Source organism: Alligator mississippiensis, chromosome 1 (genome assembly GCF_030867095.1).
Source record: "Alligator mississippiensis isolate rAllMis1 chromosome 1, rAllMis1, whole genome shotgun sequence".
NCBI classification, from domain to species: domain Eukaryota; kingdom Metazoa; phylum Chordata; order Crocodylia; family Alligatoridae; genus Alligator; species Alligator mississippiensis.
This window is the reverse complement of record NC_081824.1, coordinates 415,573,164-415,593,933: the sequence shown is the minus strand read 5'-3', so window position 1 is coordinate 415,593,933 and position 20,770 is coordinate 415,573,164. Positions and strand designations below refer to the sequence as shown.

Below are 20,770 nucleotides of genomic sequence, written 5' to 3'. Positions count from 1 at the left end.
GTAAGCAGGAGAACCCAAGACAAAACTGCAACTGTGGACTGGCGATTAGTCTACTGTTATAACAGTATACAACTGCTTCTTATTCAAAGCTCAGAACTGCACAGTTCAGACTTCAGGACTGCAGGACCAGGCTTTCAGATTTAATACAATTTGTTTGCAGAGAGTTTCCTGCAATGCTTTTTGTCACATGCCCTCAGAAATATAGCCCTGCTACATCATAAACACTTCAGAATATCTCTGAGGTATCTGTATTTATACTATAGAGACTTCTGCAAAATGAGCATTTACTGACTCTAGGGTTGTTTTGTTTAGTTCATTACAAAAGTCAGAATTATTATAAACCTACACAAATTGAAACAGTCTTTTGGCACAGATCTATGTTTGAGCCAAGTTAATAAAAACAATAATATATAGTATAGGGGTATCTATTAATCTTAGGAATTCATAGTTAGCACAAAGACCAAAATAAACTCTTGCAACACACATGTTTATTCATATATCAAGAGTCTCTAAAACTGTTCTACATTACTGACTTTCATACCCTTGGAAAATAAGAACCATAAAATAGAAGGTTTTTTCATATTCATGTCCAGTGAGTGAAAACATATCATTCAGAATACCATCTGCTTCTCCCCAGAGCACAGATCTTGACCTTAACACATTGGGCTGCATATGAACGGTGAGGGGAAAAAAGATTGTTTGGGTGCCTGAATTGCAATGTTCAGAACACAGATAATTCGGTGAGTGTGCAGGAGGACTCAGTACTACTTCAGCTGTTACAATGGTCAAAATTGTGACCGACATTTTGAGTTTTTTTCTAGATGCCTCAGTACAAATAATCTGTCATAACACATTAGCCATTTTACTCTGACTCATTTATGCAGGGCCAAATCTTGGTCACTTAGAAACATATGAGAGCTTTGCCACTGACTTTAGTGAGATCAGGATTTAGCCTGCAGCAAGGAAAAGAAAAGAAGAAAATGAGAGGCAGTGAGTCCATCTGGAAGGTGGCGAATTGCCCACAACCTCTGTGCCCGCACTCAGCTCAGCCCAAACAAAGGGAGGCAGTTGAAGAGGTGTGGTCTGGTCATACACTATTTAACCCTTTTCTTAGCTAGCAGAGATCTGAGAGAACTCAATGTGCTTTGGAGCCTCTCGCCTGTGGCAAAATCCCTGATGAGAGGATTTTTTTACCTCTGCACCATTATGAGTGGCTTAGGCTGTGTTACATATAGTTCATTTTAACATTAAAGACTATGAAGTAAAGCCTCTTGAATATAAAAGTATATATAAGGTCGGGCAGGATCCAAAATACATAGCAGCTGTTAGCACCTTTTATATGTCAGCCACTCAGAAAAAAATCTCAAATGAACATGGCTCAGAGCAGAGTTGGAATTCATGTCAAATCCAAAAAAGCCATTTGTGTTGTTTCAGAGCCGAGTTTTATAGACTTTCAAGTGGGTCTCTGACAGGTGGCTCCTTTTTTTTAAAGAATTTCTGCTCATGAACATCCCCTATTCTCTGTAAGCTTCTGACAGAAATAAAAAAGATGATTTCTACAGGGCTTAGATGCAAAAAGGAGAAAGGATGCCTTGTGGTTGAGGCACTGGCATAGCTTTCATAGCTTCTGATGTCAGAAAGGATCATTTTGACCTCCTGCATAACACAGGCCAGGGAACATCTCTGAACTAATTTCTACTTCAAGTTCAAAAGCTGTGTCTAAAATAGAGCATATCTTTTAGAAAACTATGCCATCATGATTTTAAAAATGCCTAGCAATGGAGAATTAACCTCAGCTCTTAAGTTGTTCTTATTGTTAACACTCACTGTTAAACATTTGTGCTTTATTTTTAGTTCAGCTAGGGCAGAATTCTATTTCACAAGGTGGACATCCAAAAAGCAGCTTGAGACTCAGGCTGAGTTACCAGACTAGAGTGTAAGAGTGATTCAATTATCCCTTCTGGAATAGGGAGACGCATGCAAATCTTTGGAGGGTGACCCTGTTCCTATATTGGGGGCACTTATACACCCAGAGTGGGTGATAGAATCACTCTTACACTTTAGTCAGGTAACTCAGACCTAGCCTCAAGCTGCCCAGTGTGCCTAGCATTAGCTTCCAGTTATTGGAATTTGTCATATCTTTACCAGTTAGACTGAAGAACCTTCCTATTATGAATTTTCTGCTCCCTATGAAAGCACTTAGATTTCCATCAGAACATTCCTTTACCTTCTCTTTTACCCCAGCAGACATTCAGTTAGAGGTGCCATGGGATCTGATGTACAATCCCAACAAATGTCCCTCCTGCCATGATATGCATGCATGGCAGGAACCACAAAGGTGGGAATGAAGATCACATCCATAGGTGGTGGAAGGGGGAGGGCTAAAGGGGCTTAGCCCACCCTCCAAATGCGAAGCACCGGTAGTGCCACAAGGCACCCCAGCTGCAGGCTTCCGGCAGCTGCAGCAGGGGTGAGAAGGGAGCGGGAGGGGGACAGCTGGGCAAAGCCACGAGTGGCTTGTCCAGGGGGTGCGGCTCCTGCTGTTATGTGCAACCCAGGAGGCATGGAGGGCATGTGCCCCCCAGATCTGCATGGGCATGGAGGAAGGTGGGGAAGCAAGCTGCTGCTGCGGGCTGTGTCCGGGGCAGTGCCAGGCTCTTCCCAGTGGGGGGCTGGGCCAGGCTGCGCTTGGGGCAGGTGGCAGAGACGCTGGGAGTGGGCTATGGGGGGGGGGGAGCTGCAGCCACCCCAAAATTCACTGTAGCCCCCCCAACCCACCCTCCCAGCGCTGCCGCTACCTGCCCCGAGTGCATCCCTGCCCAGGCTCTTGCCCCCCGCCCACTGGGAAGAACCCATTGCAGCCCTGGCCCCAGCCCACAGCAGCAGCCCACCTCCCCTCATGCAGATCTGGGGACACAAGCCCCCCATGCCCTCCCAGAGTGCACACAGCGGTGAGAGCTGCTATCCCCTCCCTGCACGGGGTGCCCCCGGGATGAGCCAGTCCTATCTCTGTCCTGTGCCCCACTGGGAGGAGGAGGAGCTGAGCACGAGCGCATGCATGCTTGCACTCAGCCCCCCCCCCCCCCCAAATAATTTTTTCTCCCTCCACCCATGATCAGATCCCAATTACCCCATATTGCCAGTGCACGGGGAGCCCAGGATCACTATCCTGAGCTCTCCCTGAACCAGCAAGTAGCAAGCCAGTCAGCCGATTCCTGCTTCGAGCCTTGGGAGTGCATTGGAATCAAGGGTTCTGCTGTGCTCCCAAGGCTGTGAGGCCTGATTAGCTGACTACCAGATTTATTTGAATAGAAAATGACCCAGACTATAAGATAACACTTCAATAATTAGATTCTATATATGGAAAATGTATAAATTAGTCATAATTTTCCAGGTATAGAATCTAATTATTGGAGGTTTACCTTAAATTTGTCTCCCACCCACAGCTACAGCAATGAAACAATCTAGGGAATCAGGTAGACCTTTGCTCTCTGCTTCCCAACACCTTTTCCCCCTGGAAACCCCTGTCCCGCTTCCTTTATGGTCAACCCCTCTCCCAGAGCATGTGAAAGTCAAAAGCAAACATAAAAACAATAACTTTGAAATGAAACAATGAAACACAGCTATAGCAATTTACATATACCACCCATGCATTTAACTCATTCAAAATTGATGCATCTTAGCTTCTTTTTAAACTGCTTCAAGGTTTAGAGCAGGTGTTTCACAAATATACTTTTAAGCAGTACTCTAGCATTTAGTGGGTGCATCCACATGTGCATTTAGTTGCGACTAAATTTACTGCATAGTAGCTTACTAGCTATTTACTCTAGGCATCTACACATGCAGGGACCTGGAAACAAATTTACTGCCTGGTTCCTCCAGCCCTGCCATGTGCCCTGTGTCCACCCTGGGCAACTCCAGCCTCTGGTCCCAGCTCCCACCATTTGGCAGCCATCTTTAAAACCTAGCTCCTCTCTGTGTTCTCTGGGCAGCCAGTTCCTGTGCCCAGAGGAGCAGCATGGCATGTGCAGAGGGAGCACATGGCAGCTGTGTTTGTGTCCCCTCTGCCTCTCTGCACTATGGCTACCTCAGCCCCTGACCCTGGCAGTGAGGAACAGAGTCCCCCAATCCTGTGTGCCACCTTGGTCACCCTGCTGGCCTGCTGCGCTCATCATCACCTGGCCCATGGCTGTCTCGCCCTACTTGGCTCCTCCACATGTAGCGACCACCTGCCCACCCTCCATGTGCCCTCCCAGAATCCCCACCACTGTGCAAATGCTGCTATCAGTAGTGCCAATGAGGAGCTCCAGGAAGCCACTGCTGGGACTGCTGTCAACCTCCTGGGTCTCCTCTGGACCCTCTGGACCTGTTGCGCCAGCCAGCACTGGTGGCACAACCTGGTGCAGCAGAACTAGGATGACAAGCAGTGGGGGTCACCTGGGGGATCACCTGGGGGGGGGTCACCTTTCGGATGACTCAGACCACCTTTGCAGGCCTGCTCCACCAGCTCCAGCCCCACCTGGAGTGCCAGGACACTGGCATGTGCCCAACCATCCCCACTGACACTGCTCAACCTGGCCATGCTCACCAGCCTGCAGTATGTGTGGCACGCATTTGGCATGGGCAAGGCCACTGCCAAGGAGGCCAGCCTGGAGGTGTGAAGGACCCTCCAGCACATGCTGGTTGTGATGAAAGTGGGAGCTCCGCAACCAGCCACAATGCTGGTCTCCCACTGCCTCTGCTGGTCACCCACCTATCTCTCCTGCCATGCCTTGTAGTTAAATAATTAGGTGGGAGGCTGCCTATTGAATGCCCTGTTCTCCTAGGCCTATGCATTCAGCTCCCACCACCTCTGTACTACATCCCAAGCCTCACAGATGTTGCTAACAGCTGTGACAAGCTCTGGCCTGAGGCCGGGCCCAACTCGTCACAGCATTGAGTCTCATTCTCTCAGCCCTGCTAGGGCCACACTCATACCACCTCCCTCTCAAAGAGGCCTCTCACTCTCCACCAGCTCTCACCTGGTCTCTCTCATCCCGCTATTCCTGGGCCTTGCTAGTACTGCTCCTTCACTCCCAGAGACCTGGCATTGCATACAGTTCACCCAGCACTCTTCTTTCACACCCTCTCTCATCCTGGCACATATAATTAGTGTGGCTCTAGTGTGGCTCTGCCCTCCACAGTGACCCCACAGCTCGAAGTGTCTTAGTATGTGCGTATGCTCCAGATATCTCCTCCAGAAAGGATACATGTGCAAATTTGGTACTGGAACTGGCTGTTCTTGTCACAAATCCTGGGATGCTTCAAAACTTTATATGCAGATGAGGTACAGGGCAACCTGGTCCAGTTTCATCTTGTGGAGGGCTGGGCCACACTAATTATATGTGCCAGGCTGAAAGAGGGCATAACACAGGGATTCTGAATGAACTGTATGCCATGCCATGGCTCACCATAACTTGAAAAACAGCAGTAAGGGACATTGCATCTAATGTGCACTAGCATGATGGATGTATGAAGCTTTGGTCGCCCATTCAATTTGGAGAGGATTTGGCCCAATTTGGAGGCTGAATCACCGAATCTGAATCAAATCAGGAGGGAAACCCCCCCCCCCCCTCCAAATCGATTTAGAGCCTCCAAATCAATTCAGAAAAGATTTGGAGATTCAGAAGGCAGTCTTTCAGGGGAACAGAAACTGAGACAAGGGAGGGGGGGGAGGGGGGCAAAGACTGACATCTATAGCTGGTCAGTGACTGTGATCTTTCCCTGAGTCCCCTTCTAATCATAGTGCTCTGGGGGACGGACATAGCATATAAGTCTCTGTCTGCAGGCTTTCTGTGCCTTTTGTGATCTGTTTCTGCCTGAGCAACAGTGTTTGAAAGGTACTGGACTGGCTTGGCTTCCTATGTACTCAGTCTCCTGCTAGTTTCTGTTCTTGGAAAGGATTGGATACAGCTTACTAACTAGAATCCTTCTACTTATCCCTATCCAATCCATTTCTTTCAACTTATTCTTCCTCCAATAACCTTTTATTTGTTCTTGTTTTTGTTATCCCCCCCACACACTTTTTAAAAAGAAAGCTGTGTTTTCCCTGGAAGTGTGATCCATCACTGTGCAGGAAAGCACATACATTACACACACACACAAATATTACAGCTGCACACACAGAGACACATTTTCCAGCATAGGAAAGATTAATATGAAGTGTGCTGGAAAGGCAGGTGCCAGGTCTTCTGGCAGGGGAGAGAGAGGGGCTAGAGGAAGTAGGGGGAGAGATAGAGCTGCAAGTTCCCCTCCCCCCACCCCCACAAACACAGACACATCCTCTTTCCTGGCAGCCATGAGTCTTCTGCTTTCAGTGGGAGCAAGGAGGTGGGAGCCATACTTGTCCCTGCACCTGCAACACTTCCCCAGCACAAGAATTAGCCACCAGCAGCAGAATGACAGTCTCCTCCACCCCAATTTCATCTCCTAGTGTGAGCCTCCCAGGGCCAGAGGAGAAGCTGGATCTGGAACCAGGGGATCTGAGAACCCTAGCTAAAGAAATTCTGGGGACTGAGGGGGAATCTGAGTTTGTGCTCCACACCCCACAAAGTTTCCCTACAACCAGGTCTCCTTCTCTGGAAGGCACCTCAGAAGAGGTTGTGGAGGCAGGTAGCTCAGCTTCCCCTGTTGTTGTGCCTCTTTTTGCTCAGGAGGGGGATCAGGCAGGATCCCCACCCTCAAACCAGAAGCAGGGCGGGGGGGGTAGTGTAGTGTGGGATCATTTTGAGGTGGCAGATAATCCCAAGTATGCTATCTGCCAGCACTGCCAAAGGCAGATCAGCCATGGCAAGGAGGTGAAATACTTCACCACCATGGCAATGCTGCTACATCTCAGGAGGCAGCACCCGCTCCTCAGCCTGGCACCAGCAGGAGCATGCCTAAAGGGAAGTCTCCCTCTCACTCCAAAGCTCCCATTCCCACAAAGCAGAGGCAGGCCACCCTGGAGGGGTGGAGGAAAGCCACAGAAAAAGAGGGGTGTGTTCCAAAGGCAAATGAGGTCACCCAGAGCATTGGGGAGAGGTGTGCTCTGGATGGCCAGCCCTTCTCCTTAGTTGAGCAGACAGGGTTTAGGCAGCTCATGGTGCTCATGGCCCCATCATACCAAGTGCCCGTATGCACCACCTTTACCAGGACAGGGGTGCCCTCCCTGTATGAGCCATGCAGGGAGTACTTGAGGAAGGCGCTGCGCAAGACAGGGCCGCAGATAGCCTTACACTTCACATTGGATATCTGAAGCAGCCAGGATGGAAATCACACCTACTTCTCCCTCACAAGGCACTGGTGCAACCAGTCAGGCTGTCAATGGGCTCTCCTTCAAGCTGAGGTGATGGATGAGCCCCACATGGCAACAAAAATCATGGGGGCCATGAACCACTTGGTGCAGGGGTGGTTCACCAGGCACGGCAAGCTCACACATGGGTTCATGGTCACCAACAATGGGGCCAATATGGTCAAGGCAGTCCATGATGCCTACTTTGTTGGAATCTGCTGTGTGATACACAAGTTCCACCTCATAGTCAAGGACGCCTTGGAGGGGGACAGAGCTTCCGGTGACAGTGCCAGCACCACCAACAAGCTGATTTCAAAATGCAGAAAGGTGGCAGGCTACTTCCACTAGACGATCAAGGGGGACAAGATGCTGTGAGGCAAACAAGCAGAGCTGAACATCCTTTATGTTCCTGCAGTACAAAATCATGCAGGTGGTGGAGACTCAGTGGAACTCCACATACCTGATGCTCAAGAGGCTGGTGGAGCAACAGAAGGCCATCCATGAGATGGCCTTGCTCGGGGAGATCGCGATCAGTGGCCCCCTTAACAGAGCTGAGTGGGATACCATCTCCCAGGTCTTGGTGGTCCTCAAGCCTTTCGTCAAGGACACCAAGACCCTCAGTGCTGGCAATGCCATCCTTAGCCAGGTGATCCCCATAGCTAGGTGCTGCCTCTGCTTTGGGGTGACAGAGACTTTGCAGGGAGAGGGGGGACTTCCCTTTGGGCATGCTCCCGCTGTTGCCAAGCTGAGGAGGAGCAACAGCAAGGGGGTGGTGCCTGCAGAGATGCATCAGCATCCCCGTGGTGCTCATGTGTTTTGTTCCCTTGTCCTGGCTGGTCTTGGCTCGGCAGTGCAGACAGATAGCATACGTGGGATCATCTGTCAGCTCAAAATGATCCCAGACTACACTACCCACTCACTTCTGGGTTTGGGTGCATGTGTGGATGCTGCAATTTCCCCCTCCTCAGCAGGCAGAGGCACAGAAACAGGAGTGGATTCAGCTGAGACACTTGCCTCTGTAACCTCTACCTCAACCTCCTCTGAAGTGCTTTCTGGGGAAGGAGACCTGGCTCTACGGGAAACTTGAGAGGTGTGAAGCACAAACTCAGCCGATTCCCCCTCCTTCCCCAGAATTTCCCTTGCTAGGGCACTCAGATCCAGCTCCAGCTTCAGCTCTTCCTCTGGCACTGGAAAGCTCAGTATGAGAAGTGAAATTGGAGTGGAGGAGACTGTCATGCTGGTGCTAGTGCTGCTGCTTGTTGTCATGGTAGTGGTGGAGGGTTATGGCTGGTGCTCTTGGAGGGGATGCAGACTCAGGCACAGGCAGTGGCACTGGCACTGCATCCCTCTTCTTGCTGCCTGTACTAGTGGAAGCCTCATGCCTGCTAGTTGTAGGAAAGAGGCTGTGTCTCAGTTTGGGGGGGGGAAGAACTTACCCCTCTCCCTCTACCCCCTCCCTGAAGGCTTGCCAGCTGCCTTTCCAGCATGCTTCATGGTGTGTTTCATAGTGTCTTGTCTTTATTAAACTATATAAATGCATATATAACTTCTATAGTATAATATGCAATATTATTATGGAAATGAAAAGAATAAATCAATGAATATAATAATAAAATAAAAGGGTCTAGAAAAAAAGCTAGGCTAGCAAGTAAGACATCCAAGGTAGTAGTAGCCTTTGTTGTCTATCTTCCAGAAGCTCAGGAACATTAGATCAGTAACTGACCCCAAGGCAAAAACCAGGCCAAACAGCCTTTTATGCTGTTTTTTCATCCCTCCCCCAGAGCACTGGGATTGGAAGGGACCTCAGGGAAGGATCAGTAGTCACTGGCCAGCTACATAGTCAATGTCAAAGCAGTCCTTGCCCACTTTTCTCCCTCCCTCTCCTTACTTTCTGTTTCCCTGCAGGCAAGCCCAGCTTCAGCTTTGAAAATCGAAACGTTTCGACATTGGTGACATGTAGGGGTGCTTGCGGGTGCACATGCACCCCCTGAGATTGGCCGTGCACCCCCCCACAAAAAATTCCAGCCACGAAACTGGAAGTGCCAGCGGAAGTGCACTTCCGGTTTCGCCACTGGTGCTTTCAGGCTCAGTGATCAGCCACTGCCCCCTCCCCTCAGCTGGCGATTAGCTGATCGGGGACCCCCCTCAGTTGGTGATTGGCTGCTAGGGGACCCCCTCCAGTCAGTGATCTGGTGCCCCCCCAGACTCGGGAGGCACCAGTCGCCCATGCACTTCGAAACTTTTGAAATGTTTTGACTGCCCTTGTTTTGTTTTGAGGCTGTTTTGATGCATTTTATTTCAATTAAATTTTGCTGTTTTGAACTCAAAATGAGTTGAAACAGGATCAAAATGAAACAGCCAGTGAAATTTCACACAGCTCTACTAGACAGCTCATTAAAGTACTGATTAATGATGTAAAAGCAGAAGGTTCAAAGTCTGTTTGGGCCAGTGAGAAGGTAACTATAACGATGGAACCAGATGGCAGATAGGTGTTGAGGATTGATTTTGTATGGGCTAGGGATTGGAAAGAAGGGGTGCCTGTAGACATGTGGGGAGGCTGCTCCAATGCATTGTAATAACAGTGCATCGGGATGGATTCAATTAATCAAGTCTGCTGCCATTTTGAAGTACAAGGATGCTGATACACGAGACACGGAGGCTGTAGGAGTGCACTAATTAGCAAACTCCAGCAGCCTCCATGTCTTGTGTATTAGCATCCCTGTGATTCAAAATGGCAGCAGGCAAACTTTAACTAAAGCTCATTTGATGAGTTTTATTTAAAGCATCCTCACTGCCATTTTGAAACACAGGGACATTGATACATGAGATGCTGCAGGCACTTTAATTACAGTTTCTCTCAGAGCTGCTCTAATTAAACATCCCCCCACCCTGCAAAACACATGTGAAAATGCCGAAGAAGATTGTAGATGTGACCTTCAGCAATCACTGGATGTTCAGAATGGATGTCAATTTAGATAAAAGTGAAGGTAGGGGAGAAGGGAAAGTGGAAGCTAAATGTTAAGTTATTACAAGATGAGAAGACTTGTCAAGAATATGTGGAACTGTATGAAGCATGCTGAAGAGATACTACCAAAGTATCTGGGAGTGGTGGACAATGATCAAGAGAAGAACAAGATAATTTTTCAGAAATATAGGTTGAAGAGAAGTGAACAAGAGGGTGTAAGAGCTAGAACAACTACAGGCAAGGAAGCAGGAACTATTAAAGGAGGCAGTTAGAGGAGTATGAAAGAAACAAGAACTGGAAGACATAAAGCAATGGACTGAAAATGGTTCAAGATGAAAACAGATGAGGAAATATTTCTGACCAGAGCACTTTGGGTGGAGGAGGAGGAAGGATGCTGTATTTTTCAGCAAAACTGAAGAAAAAGAAGGAAGGATCTGAGTGTGGTGAGAACCAAAGAAGCAGAAGAGAGGGTGAAGGTGTTGGATGTTAGGGCTGTGCAAAGCTTCGGGTGCTGATTTGATTTGGAGGAGATTTGGCCAATTTGGTGGCTGAATCTCTAAATCCAAATTGAATCAGGGGACCAATAAAAAGGTTGATTCAGAAAAGATTTAGAGAGCTTCGATGATTCGGGCAGTCCCTGCCCGCTGCAGCAGGGAGCTGGAGCTGTACTCAGAGCCAGTAAGTAGGGGCAGGGGAGAGAGGGCTGGGAAACAAGACTATGGGGGGACTCCTGTCAGCCCCCATCCCCTGCCCACTCTCCCAGGTCCCCCATAGCTGCCCAGCCCACCCTGGGTGCTTTTAAAAAAAAAGCCCCAACTCACTGGGTGCTGCTGGGCGGCAGTGGGGGTGATCCCCACTGCCCCACATTGCAGGGGGCTCTGCCACGAGCCCCCAGCCCCCTCACCCCCCCAGCCCCTGGTCCCAAAGCCCCCCCCCCCCGCCATGGATGCCCTGCCCGCCTCATCTCCAGCCCTTAAAAGAAAAAAAACAAGGAAAAACTCAAGGACTCACCACTCCTGCAGTGGCCTTGGGGCTTTGAGGGGCTCATGCAGAGCCCCCCACATGGCACAGGGCAGTGGGGGGGCAGCACGGATTGCCCCCTGCTGGCAGGAACTGGTGAGTATGGGGTTTTTTCCTCATTGTTTTTCCTTAAAGAGCTGGAGCTGGGGCGGGTGGGACAGCCATGGGGGGAGCTGGGATCACGGGGGGAGTCAGGGGCTCATGCAGAGCCCCCCATAAAGTGTGGGGCATTAGGGATCGCCCTCCCACCTGGCAGCACCCGGTAAATAGGGGCTTTTTATTTCGAAGTGCTGGGAGCTGGCACAGGCAGGGCAGCCATTGCTGGGCTGGGAGCACAGGTGGGGGATGGGCCTGTGTGATTCAGCGATTACAAGACTCAGCAGCAGCTGAATCTGCAAATCAGATTCGGCCAAATTGATTCGGGATAGTGATTTGAATCACAGAATCGAATCACTGTCCACTGAATTGCCCAAATCTGATTCCAAAGCAAATACTAGCCACTTTGCACAGGTCTATTGGAATAAAAAAGGAGTTTTATAAAAAGCTGTACAAAAGAAGAGGAGTGGATGGAAGAAATATGAAGGTGTTCCTTGAAGGGATAAAGGAAGGAAGAAAGGAAAGAAACAAAAATTGGAGGAGAAGTTAGGTATGAGAGGTGAAGGACTGCTTAGAAGCTTACAAGAGATGGAAGGTGCCAGGAGATTTCTGGTGGAATTCTATGAAAAACTTTGGCAGTAGCTGGGGACAGATACAATAGAGACATACAGGGTGGGGAGGTAGGGGAGGATTTTACAGAAGGAGTGGTAATTGTGATATTCAAGAAGGGAAAGGCAGATGTGTTTCATAGTTGGTAGGGTCAGAAGGGACCTGAGCAGATCATCAAGTCTGACCCCCTGCCCTGGGCAGGAAAGAATGCTGGGATCAAACGACCCTGGCTAGGTGTCTATCTAGCCTCCTTTTAAAGATCCTTAAGGTAGGAGTGATCACCACTTCCCTTGGAAGTTGGTTCCAGATCCTAGCCACCCTGATTGTGAAGTAGCACCTCCTGATATCTAGCCTGAATCTACTCTCAGGCAACTTATGCCCATTATTCCTCATTACTCCAAGTAGTGCTCGGGGGAACAGGGACTCTCCCATTGCCTGCTGGTCCCCCTTGGTCAATTTGTAGTTGGCCACCAGATCCCCTCTCAGCCTTCTCTTATGGAGGCTGAACAGGCTCAGGTCCCGTAGCCTCCCCTCGTAGGGCCTGCCTTGCTGCACCCTGATCATGTGGGTGGCCCTCCTCTGGACCCTCTCGATGCTGTCCACATCCCTCCTGAAGTGCGACGCCCAGAACTGGACGCAGTACTCCAACTGCAGCCTGAACAATGTCATATAGAGGGGGAAGATCATCTCCTTGGACCTGCTCGTGATGCATCTATGGACGCATGACAAGGTGTGGTTAGCCTTCCTGACTGCGTCCCCACATTGGCAGCCCATGTTCATCTTGGAGTCTATAATGACTCCAAGATCCTTTTCTGCCTCTGTGCTGATGAGAAGGGAGTTCCCCAGCCTGTAGGTCTGCTGCTGGTTCTTTCTCTCTAGGTACAATACCCTGCACTTGTTAATATTGAATCCCATCTTATTCTCATCCGCCCACCCCTGTAACCTGTCCAGATCCAGTTGCAGCCTGTCCCTCCCTTCTAGCATGCCCACTTCTCCCCACATCTTAGTGTCATCTGCAAATTTGAACAAGGTGCTTTTCACCCCCTCGTCCAAGTCACTGATGAAGATGTTGAACAGTGCAGGCCCAAGGACTGAGCCCTGGGGGATCCCACTGCCCACATCCTTCCAGGTCAAAAATGACCCATCCACCACCATTCTGTGGGTGCAGCCCTTCAGCCAATTAGTGACTTGTCTGACTGTATAGGCATTGATACCACAATCTCCTAATTTTTTAATGAGAATGGGGTAAGAGACAGTGTTGAAGGCCTTCTGTAACAGGGGACCCTAGCCCTGTGACCGGAGGGCACATCTGCCCCTTTAAGGCCAGAATTTCTGGGCATGGAGTGCTGGGAAAGAAGGGGTTAAATGCTGAGCCTGGCCAGCTGGTCAGCTGACCAGAAGGGGCAGGATTATAAAAATCCTGGGCAGAGTGGCAGGTGGAGGGAAGTTGCTGAAGGGGAAGGAGTGCCTCAGGGAGTTCCATGGAGGAGTGGTCCAAAGGCAGGAAGAGGGGAGCCACGGAGGCCCCGGAGAGACGGCAACCCCATCACAGCAAGGACGTGAGCTGATGGTGGGGAGCCAAAGCATAGACTTTGTGAATATAAGCTGACATGCTGCTTTTCTTTATCACATCAGCTGTTGGCAGTTTTTACCCATGGATGGGACTGTTTGTTTGTTTTTTTTCTTTTTGATTAATGAATAAGACTGGTGGTTTGGGTGAAGCTATTAGGGGAAGGAGGAGGCCTCATTTTGGGGAGCCCGGTGCCAGTGAGGGCATGACTTTTTAGGGGGCACAGACCCCTGCGGCAGCAAGGGTGCAGCTTTTTGGGGGGCACAGACTCTGGTGCCTGAAGGTGCAATCTTAAAAAGGCCAGGGAGGTCTGGTGCACCTGTGGTGCAATTTTATTTTTTGTGGGGTTTTTTTTATGGACTGGGGGCTTGGGGTCATCCCCGGGTTTTGAACTTGCAGCCCTTTGGCTGTGAGGCCAGCACCCAAGGCCTCTGGGCTAGGCTCCAGATTAGATCAGAAAAAGGGGCTATGAACCTCAAGACACTGGAAGAGGCTAGAGCCTTGGAGTCAAGACCTGTTTTGTGGGTTTAGACAGAGAGGCCTAGCTAGAGAGAAACCAGGGGTCAGGCCTGCGTAGGTGAAAGGCCCCAACATACCCAAAGCAATAGGCAGTCTCCCACTTGCAAGAACATCATCATAATAATTTCCATCAAGATGTGGCAGGCAAGTATAGGGTGGGACATAAGAACCCCAAAGAAGGCTCCAAGGGCACCCCACGTAAGGCACGGATTACCAGGAAGATGGCACTGAGGAGGGCGACTTGCTACACCTTCCTAAAATCCAGAAAGACTACATCCACCACGACACCTGCATCCAAGGATTTTGTGACCTGGTCATAGAAGGCCACCAGGTTGGTCTGACAGGACCTGCCTCTAATGAACCCATGTTGGTTGCCCCTAAGCATACATTCCCCTGCTTGCCCCTCGCAGTTGTGCACCTGGATAATTTTCTCACAGAGTTTCCCCAGGACCGAGGTAAGACTAACAGACCTATAGTTTTCTGGGTCCTCCTTCCTCCCTTTTTTTGAAAATGGGAACCACATTGGCCCTTTTCCCTCTGTCACCTCGCTAGAGCACCACAAGTGCTCATAAAGCTGTGCCAGGGGTCCCACAATGACCTCTGCTAATTCCCTCAGCACTCTGGGGTGGAGATCATCAGGACCTACTGATTTGAACACGTCATGTCCCACCAGAAGTTCCCTGACTAGGTCCTCTCTGACCCTGGGCCTGGCTGTGCCCCTCCTGGGACCATCGGGGATCCCGGTGTGGGGGGATGACTTGGTCCCTGCTCAGAAAAATGGAGGCAAAGAAATTGTTAAATTGGTTAGCTTTCTTTTCTGGTAAGACCACCAGATTTGCTAGCGTGTCCTGCAGAGGCCCCACGTTACCCAGAACCTTCTTTGTACCCCCTATTTTAAAAAGGAATTCTTGTTGTCCTTGATCCAGGTTGCTAGTCCCAGTTCCATCTCCACCTTGGCCTTCCTAACAACCCCCCTACAATCCTGAGCAATGTAGTCCTCCCTGGTGATGGCCCCTCCCTTCCATTGGGTGTACGCCTCCTTTTTACCTTTGAGACATTCCTAGATGCTTTCGGTGAGCCATGGGGGCTTTTGAGCACTCTTTCCCACTTTGATCCATGTTGGGATTGCCACCCTTTGGGCTTGGAGGATCGTCTCCTTCAGGAACAACCACTCTTCTTGGACTCCCAACATCCCAACTCTCTGGGACCTCAGTGCCTCCCTGACATCCAGAGCTGCTGTCTTGCTGCAGGCTTTTGCCACCCTGCACTGGATGATGAATTCCAATAGGTGATGATCACCCTCGCCCAGGTGATCAAGCACCCACAGTCCCCTCACCAGGTCATCACTTGTGGCCAGGACCAGGTCTAACAAGGCTTTTCCCCTGGTGGGACTGTGCACCTCCTGGGTTAGATGGAGATCCTGTAACATGGCTAGGCACCTACATGACTGGTCAGACCTGGCTGACTGCTCTTCCCAGCAGATGTCCGGATAGTTTAGGTCACCTATGATGACCACATCCTTTGACTTAACTGCCCCAGCGAGCTGACCTGAATTTCTGGTCTAGCTCTTCTCCCTGATTGGGTGGTCTGTAGTAGACCCCCACCATTAAGTCCCTTTCCCCCCCAATTCCCTTGTATTCTGACCCAGAGCACTTCAGTCTGCCCCTCCTCTGACCCAGTGCTGCTTGTTGAGGATGTGAATTGCTCTGACATAGAGCACCACACCCCTGCCTTTCCTCCCCATTCTATCCCTCCTGTACAGCCTACAGCCCTTGATGTTCACCGTCCAGTCAAGCATTGGATCCCACCACATTTCGGTGAGCCCCACTATGTCTGGGTTTGTGTTAGCTAGCAGGAGGACAAGTTCCTCCTGCTTGTTCCCCATACCATGAGCATTAATGTATAGGCATTTAAGGCCTCCTGAAGGTGTATGCACTACCCCCCTAATCCCAGGACTATCTGGGCCCCTGTCTCTTACCTGGGTATTTCTTGTGCTCATCGTCAGTCTTGGCTAGGCTGTTCTGGTGGGCGACATTTGGTTTGGTGTTCTGAGGCTCCCTCTGACCTCATCCTCCCCTTCCCCCAGTGAGCCTAATTTAAAGCTCACCGGAGGAGATCAGCCAGCCTGAAAGAGAACTTTAGGCAACCGGAGGCCAATAACCCTTCTAAATTTAGACTACAAATTTATGGCAAAAAGTACTGTCCAAAAGAATGTGTGACTACTTAGCAGATGTGATGCAAGAAGAACAAACATGTGTCGTTCCTGAGAGGAGGGTATCCCAGATCCAGTGGCTAATGACAGATATCATTTCAGATGTGCAAGAAAGGAAAAGAAATATGGTACTAATGAATTTAGACCTGGAAAAAACTTATGATTGGGTTGAACACGATTTTAATTTTGAAGTATTGTGGAGGATGGGATCAGATGAGTCAAAGTGTTATACAGTAAAGTGGGAAGTCAAATACTGGTAAATGGTTACTTGAGCAAAGCCTTCCCCACACAAACAGGGGTGAGACATGGATGCTTGCTGTTCCCTTGCTTTTTGTGTGTGTGATGGAGCCATTGGTACAGAGAATTTGTGATAAGCTAATAAGCAGTGTGAAGATACCCAGAGGAGGAAAAATTAAATTTATATTATATATGGATGATGTGAACACAATGGCTCAGGACATCATATGAATCAAGAGAGTATTGAAGCATACTGAAGACTATGATGAAGTGTCAAGGTCAAAATTAAATGAGATGAAAAGTACATTGATGGGAGCGAGGAATTAAGAGAATTTAGAGACGTTCAGGCTGCAGGTGATAGACAATGTAATTAAGATCTTAGGAATCTGAATGGATGCCAAAAGGAAAGGAACAAAGACATGGGAGAAATTGGATGTAAGAGTGAGGCAGATTTTAGAGTGATGGAACATTATCTTTCATGGGTCAAGTGGCTTCAGTAAAAACAGTACTCTTGCCAATCATCCTTTATATGAGAGTGGGGTATCCACTGCCACGGCAGCAGATAAGGAAGGTACAGAGGAAGATATGCATTTTTTTGACAGGGAAGTAAAAGAGAGAGGCTAGCCAGAATAGAGCTATACAAAGCCAGGGAATTAGGTGGCTAGGGAATACTAGATTTGGAAAACTTTGTGTATACTTAGTTTATAATTATGTTCTGTAAAGAGGCAATGGAGGGGGTGGGGAAAACTACATGTTTCTGCTGTTACCTGGCAGGAAGAACATTAAGAAGATGGGGCATTTACAGAGGAGACTGGAAAAAAACATGGAGGTGGCAGCCACTGTCCCAGTATGCAAAGATGAAGAGTTTCATAAAGGTAAATAAACTAGAAGGAGTAGGATTAGAGTGCTTGAAAGGCCATAAGAAGGTGTTTAATATGATAAGAAAGACAAGATAACATTAGATAGGGATTAGATGGAAAAACAGATGGCAAATGTGTGGAAAGAAGTAACAGATAATAGATAGAAAGGAGAACATATGGATATCATATGGATGATGATATTGAATATTCTTCCTGTGAGGATCATTCAGCATAAATGGGATTTGGTAAGAGCAGCAGCATGCTTGAGAGTGGGATGAGGGGCTGAAGAATCTGTATCACATGTATTGTTGGGACTGCCCTTTTGTGCAAAGGGTATGGGAGGGGGTACACTGTGTTTTTTTTAGGATGATCAATATGAACTGTGACTTAACTTATGAAATGGTGTTGTTGGGGTAAATACCAAAGGATGCCTAAACATGTGCTCTGACATGTTCTAGTTAGAATGCTCTAGCATCACCACAACTTCATATGCATAAAGTTTTTAAATGGCCTCTGAGGCACTTTAGGGCTCATTTGACAAGCTTTAGTTAAAGTGTCCTATGGACATTTTTTAATGCACGTGGACTTAATACACGTGACACTGCAGTGATTTAATTAGAGCAAGTTTCCAGGAACCACTCTAATTAAAGTGCCCCCTGAGCATGCGTATGGGCACCCCAAAGGACTGGAGACACAGACTGAGAACCATACTACTTGGTGCAACAGTAGTGATGTGAAAGGTGGGAAACCTACTGTTGTTCAAGGGACTAGCTTTCACCAGAAGAGAATGTTTGGAGTTGGCAATATAGGAATTGAAATCTATATGGATCAAGATGCAGATGAGATAGGGAAGGAGAAGGCAGAGAAGAAATGGAGGAAAGAAGAATGTTGGTGTTTCTTCCAAAAGGACTGAGCGACAGAGTGGAAGTTGTTGCTTCCTCCTGGTTTGGAGGTGGTTTGTGAGAGCTTAGTATGTTAATCATAGAAGTAGGGTCAGAAGGGACCTTGTAGATCTTCAGGCAGGGGGTCGGACTTGGGCAGGAGGAAAACTGGGCTCAATTGACCCCAGTCAGGTAGGCATTAAGCCACTTATTAAAGACCCCCAGGGTAGAAGCCAGCACCACTTCCCTTGGAAGTTGGTTCCAGATCCTAGCTGCCCTGACTGTGAAGTAGTTCTTACAGATGTCCAATCTAAACCTACTCTCCAACAACTTGTGACCATTATTCCTCATTATCCCGGGGGCACTAGGGGAAACAAGGTCTCCCCCAAACCCTTCTGGTCCCCCCCTAGTGAGTTTATAGACGGTCACAAGGTCCCCCCTCAGCTGTCTCTTGTGAAGGCTGAACAGGTTCAGGTCCCGTAGCCTCTCATTGTAGGGTCTGCCCTGCTGTCCCCAGATCATGCAGGTGGCCCTCCTCTGGACCCTCTCAATGTTGTCCACATCTCTCTTGAAGTGGGGTGCCCGGAACCAGACACAGTACTCCAGCTGTGGCCTGACCAGTGTCGCGTAGAGGGGAAGGATCACCTCCTTGACCCTACTTGAGATGCACCTGTGGATGCATGATAGGGTCCGGTTAGCCCTGCCGACCATGACCTCGCATTGTCGGCCCATGTTCATCTTGGAGTCAATGATGACTCCAAGATCCCTTTCTGCCTCCGTGCTCTCAAGAAGGGTGTTTCCCATCTTATAAGTGTGCTGCTGGTTACTACTGCCCAAGTGCAGCACCCTGCACTTGTCACTATTGAAACGCATCCTGTTTTTGTTAGCCCACCCCTGCAACCTGTCCAGGTCTTTCTGCAGTCTTTCCCTCCCTACTAACGTGCTCACCTCACCCCAAATTTTGGCATCTTCAGCAAATTTGAACAAGTTGCTTTTCACCCCGTCATCCAAATGGCTGATAAAGAAATTGAACAGTGCGGGCCCAAGGACCGAGCCCTGGGGGACTCCGCTGTCCACTTCCCCCCCAGGTCGAATATGACCCATCCACCACCACCCTCTGAGTATGACCCTGCAGCCAATTTGCAATCCATCTGACTGTGTAGGCATCGATGCCACAGTCGCCTAATTTTTTAATGAGGATGGGGTGGTCGACAGTGTCAAAGGCCTTGCTGAAGTCCAGAAAGACTATATCCACGGCGACACCTGCATCCAATGCTTTTGTGACCTGATCGTAAAAGGCAATCAGGTTGGTCTGACATGACCTGCCCTTAATGAAACCGTGCTGGTTGCCCCTGAGCATCATCCCCGATGCCGGCCCATCACAGATGTGCTCCTTGATGATCTTCTCAAAGAGTTTCCCCAGGATTGAGGTAAGACTGACGGGCTTATAGTTGCCCGGGTCCTCCCTCCTCCCTTTTTTAAAGATGGGGACCACAATGGCTATCTTCCAATCATCTGACACCTGGCCTGAGCACCATGAGCACTCGTAAAGCCATGCCAAGGGCCCTGCAATAACCCCTGCTAGCTCCCTCAACACCCTGGGGTGGAGAGCATCTGGACCTGCTGATTTGAACACGTCCAGCCCCTCCAGAAGCACTCTAACCTGGTCCTCCTCAACGTTAGGTCTTGAGGCGTTCCCCTAGAGTCTGTCTTGAATCACAGTGGGGGAGTCCCGGTCCCTGCACAAGAAAACAGAGGTGAAGAATTTGTTAAAGAGGTCTGCCTTTTCCTCTGGCACAACCACCAGATTGCCCAGCATATCTTGCAGGGGCCCCACATTTCCCAGTGCCTTCTTCATCCTCCCTATAATGATGGAAAGGGTGTAATAAGAACAAGGTATTGTTGTAAGGGAGGCTGTCAGGTTTTGTTTTAATATAGTTTCTTTTAGATGTTTTGTAATAAAATTAAAAAAAATCCCACCATCTTGGCCTTTCAGCTAAATCAAGTATTTTTGGCACCAAGAGGGCAGTGTCAGGGATGGCTCTAGTCCTCCTGGTGCTGACCTAATATTGCAGAACCTCCAGACCTGGTGCTTGTTCCCAATTTTTTAAGGGCCAAAAAAAGGTTCCCATCTGCATCTTTGCCTAATATAGGCCATGTGTTTTATAGTCATGCTCAGTGATGACTGCATTTAATCAACTTCATAGTTGGTTTCCTTTACTGAGCACATGCTGCTTTTGGCAGCAATTTAATGATAGACAGTGTATTTAGTAAGATTTCATTGTACACAGTTAAGGCAAGTGGCTTTTTCCCCCAAGCCAAATGGGTGGTGGGGAAAGTTTGTCTTGTATTTGAGTAATTATGGTATATTTTCCACCCTCAGGGACCCACTATAGCCCTTGACTCTGATGTGCCCTAGAGGCGAGGAAATTTGCTTAGCTGTTGCTCCCAGCCTCTAGGGTGCAGCGGAACCAAGGATGCATCATTGC

The 20,770-nt window shown here is 48.9% G+C and overlaps 1 long non-coding RNA gene across 1 annotated transcript in view; it reads left to right on the top strand.

The window, feature by feature from the left end:
• The window catches only part of LOC109284113 (uncharacterized), a 69,481-nt gene that overhangs the window by 26,432 nt on the left and 22,279 nt on the right, over positions 1–20,770 (top strand). The gene's annotated exons all lie outside the window — the stretch shown is intronic.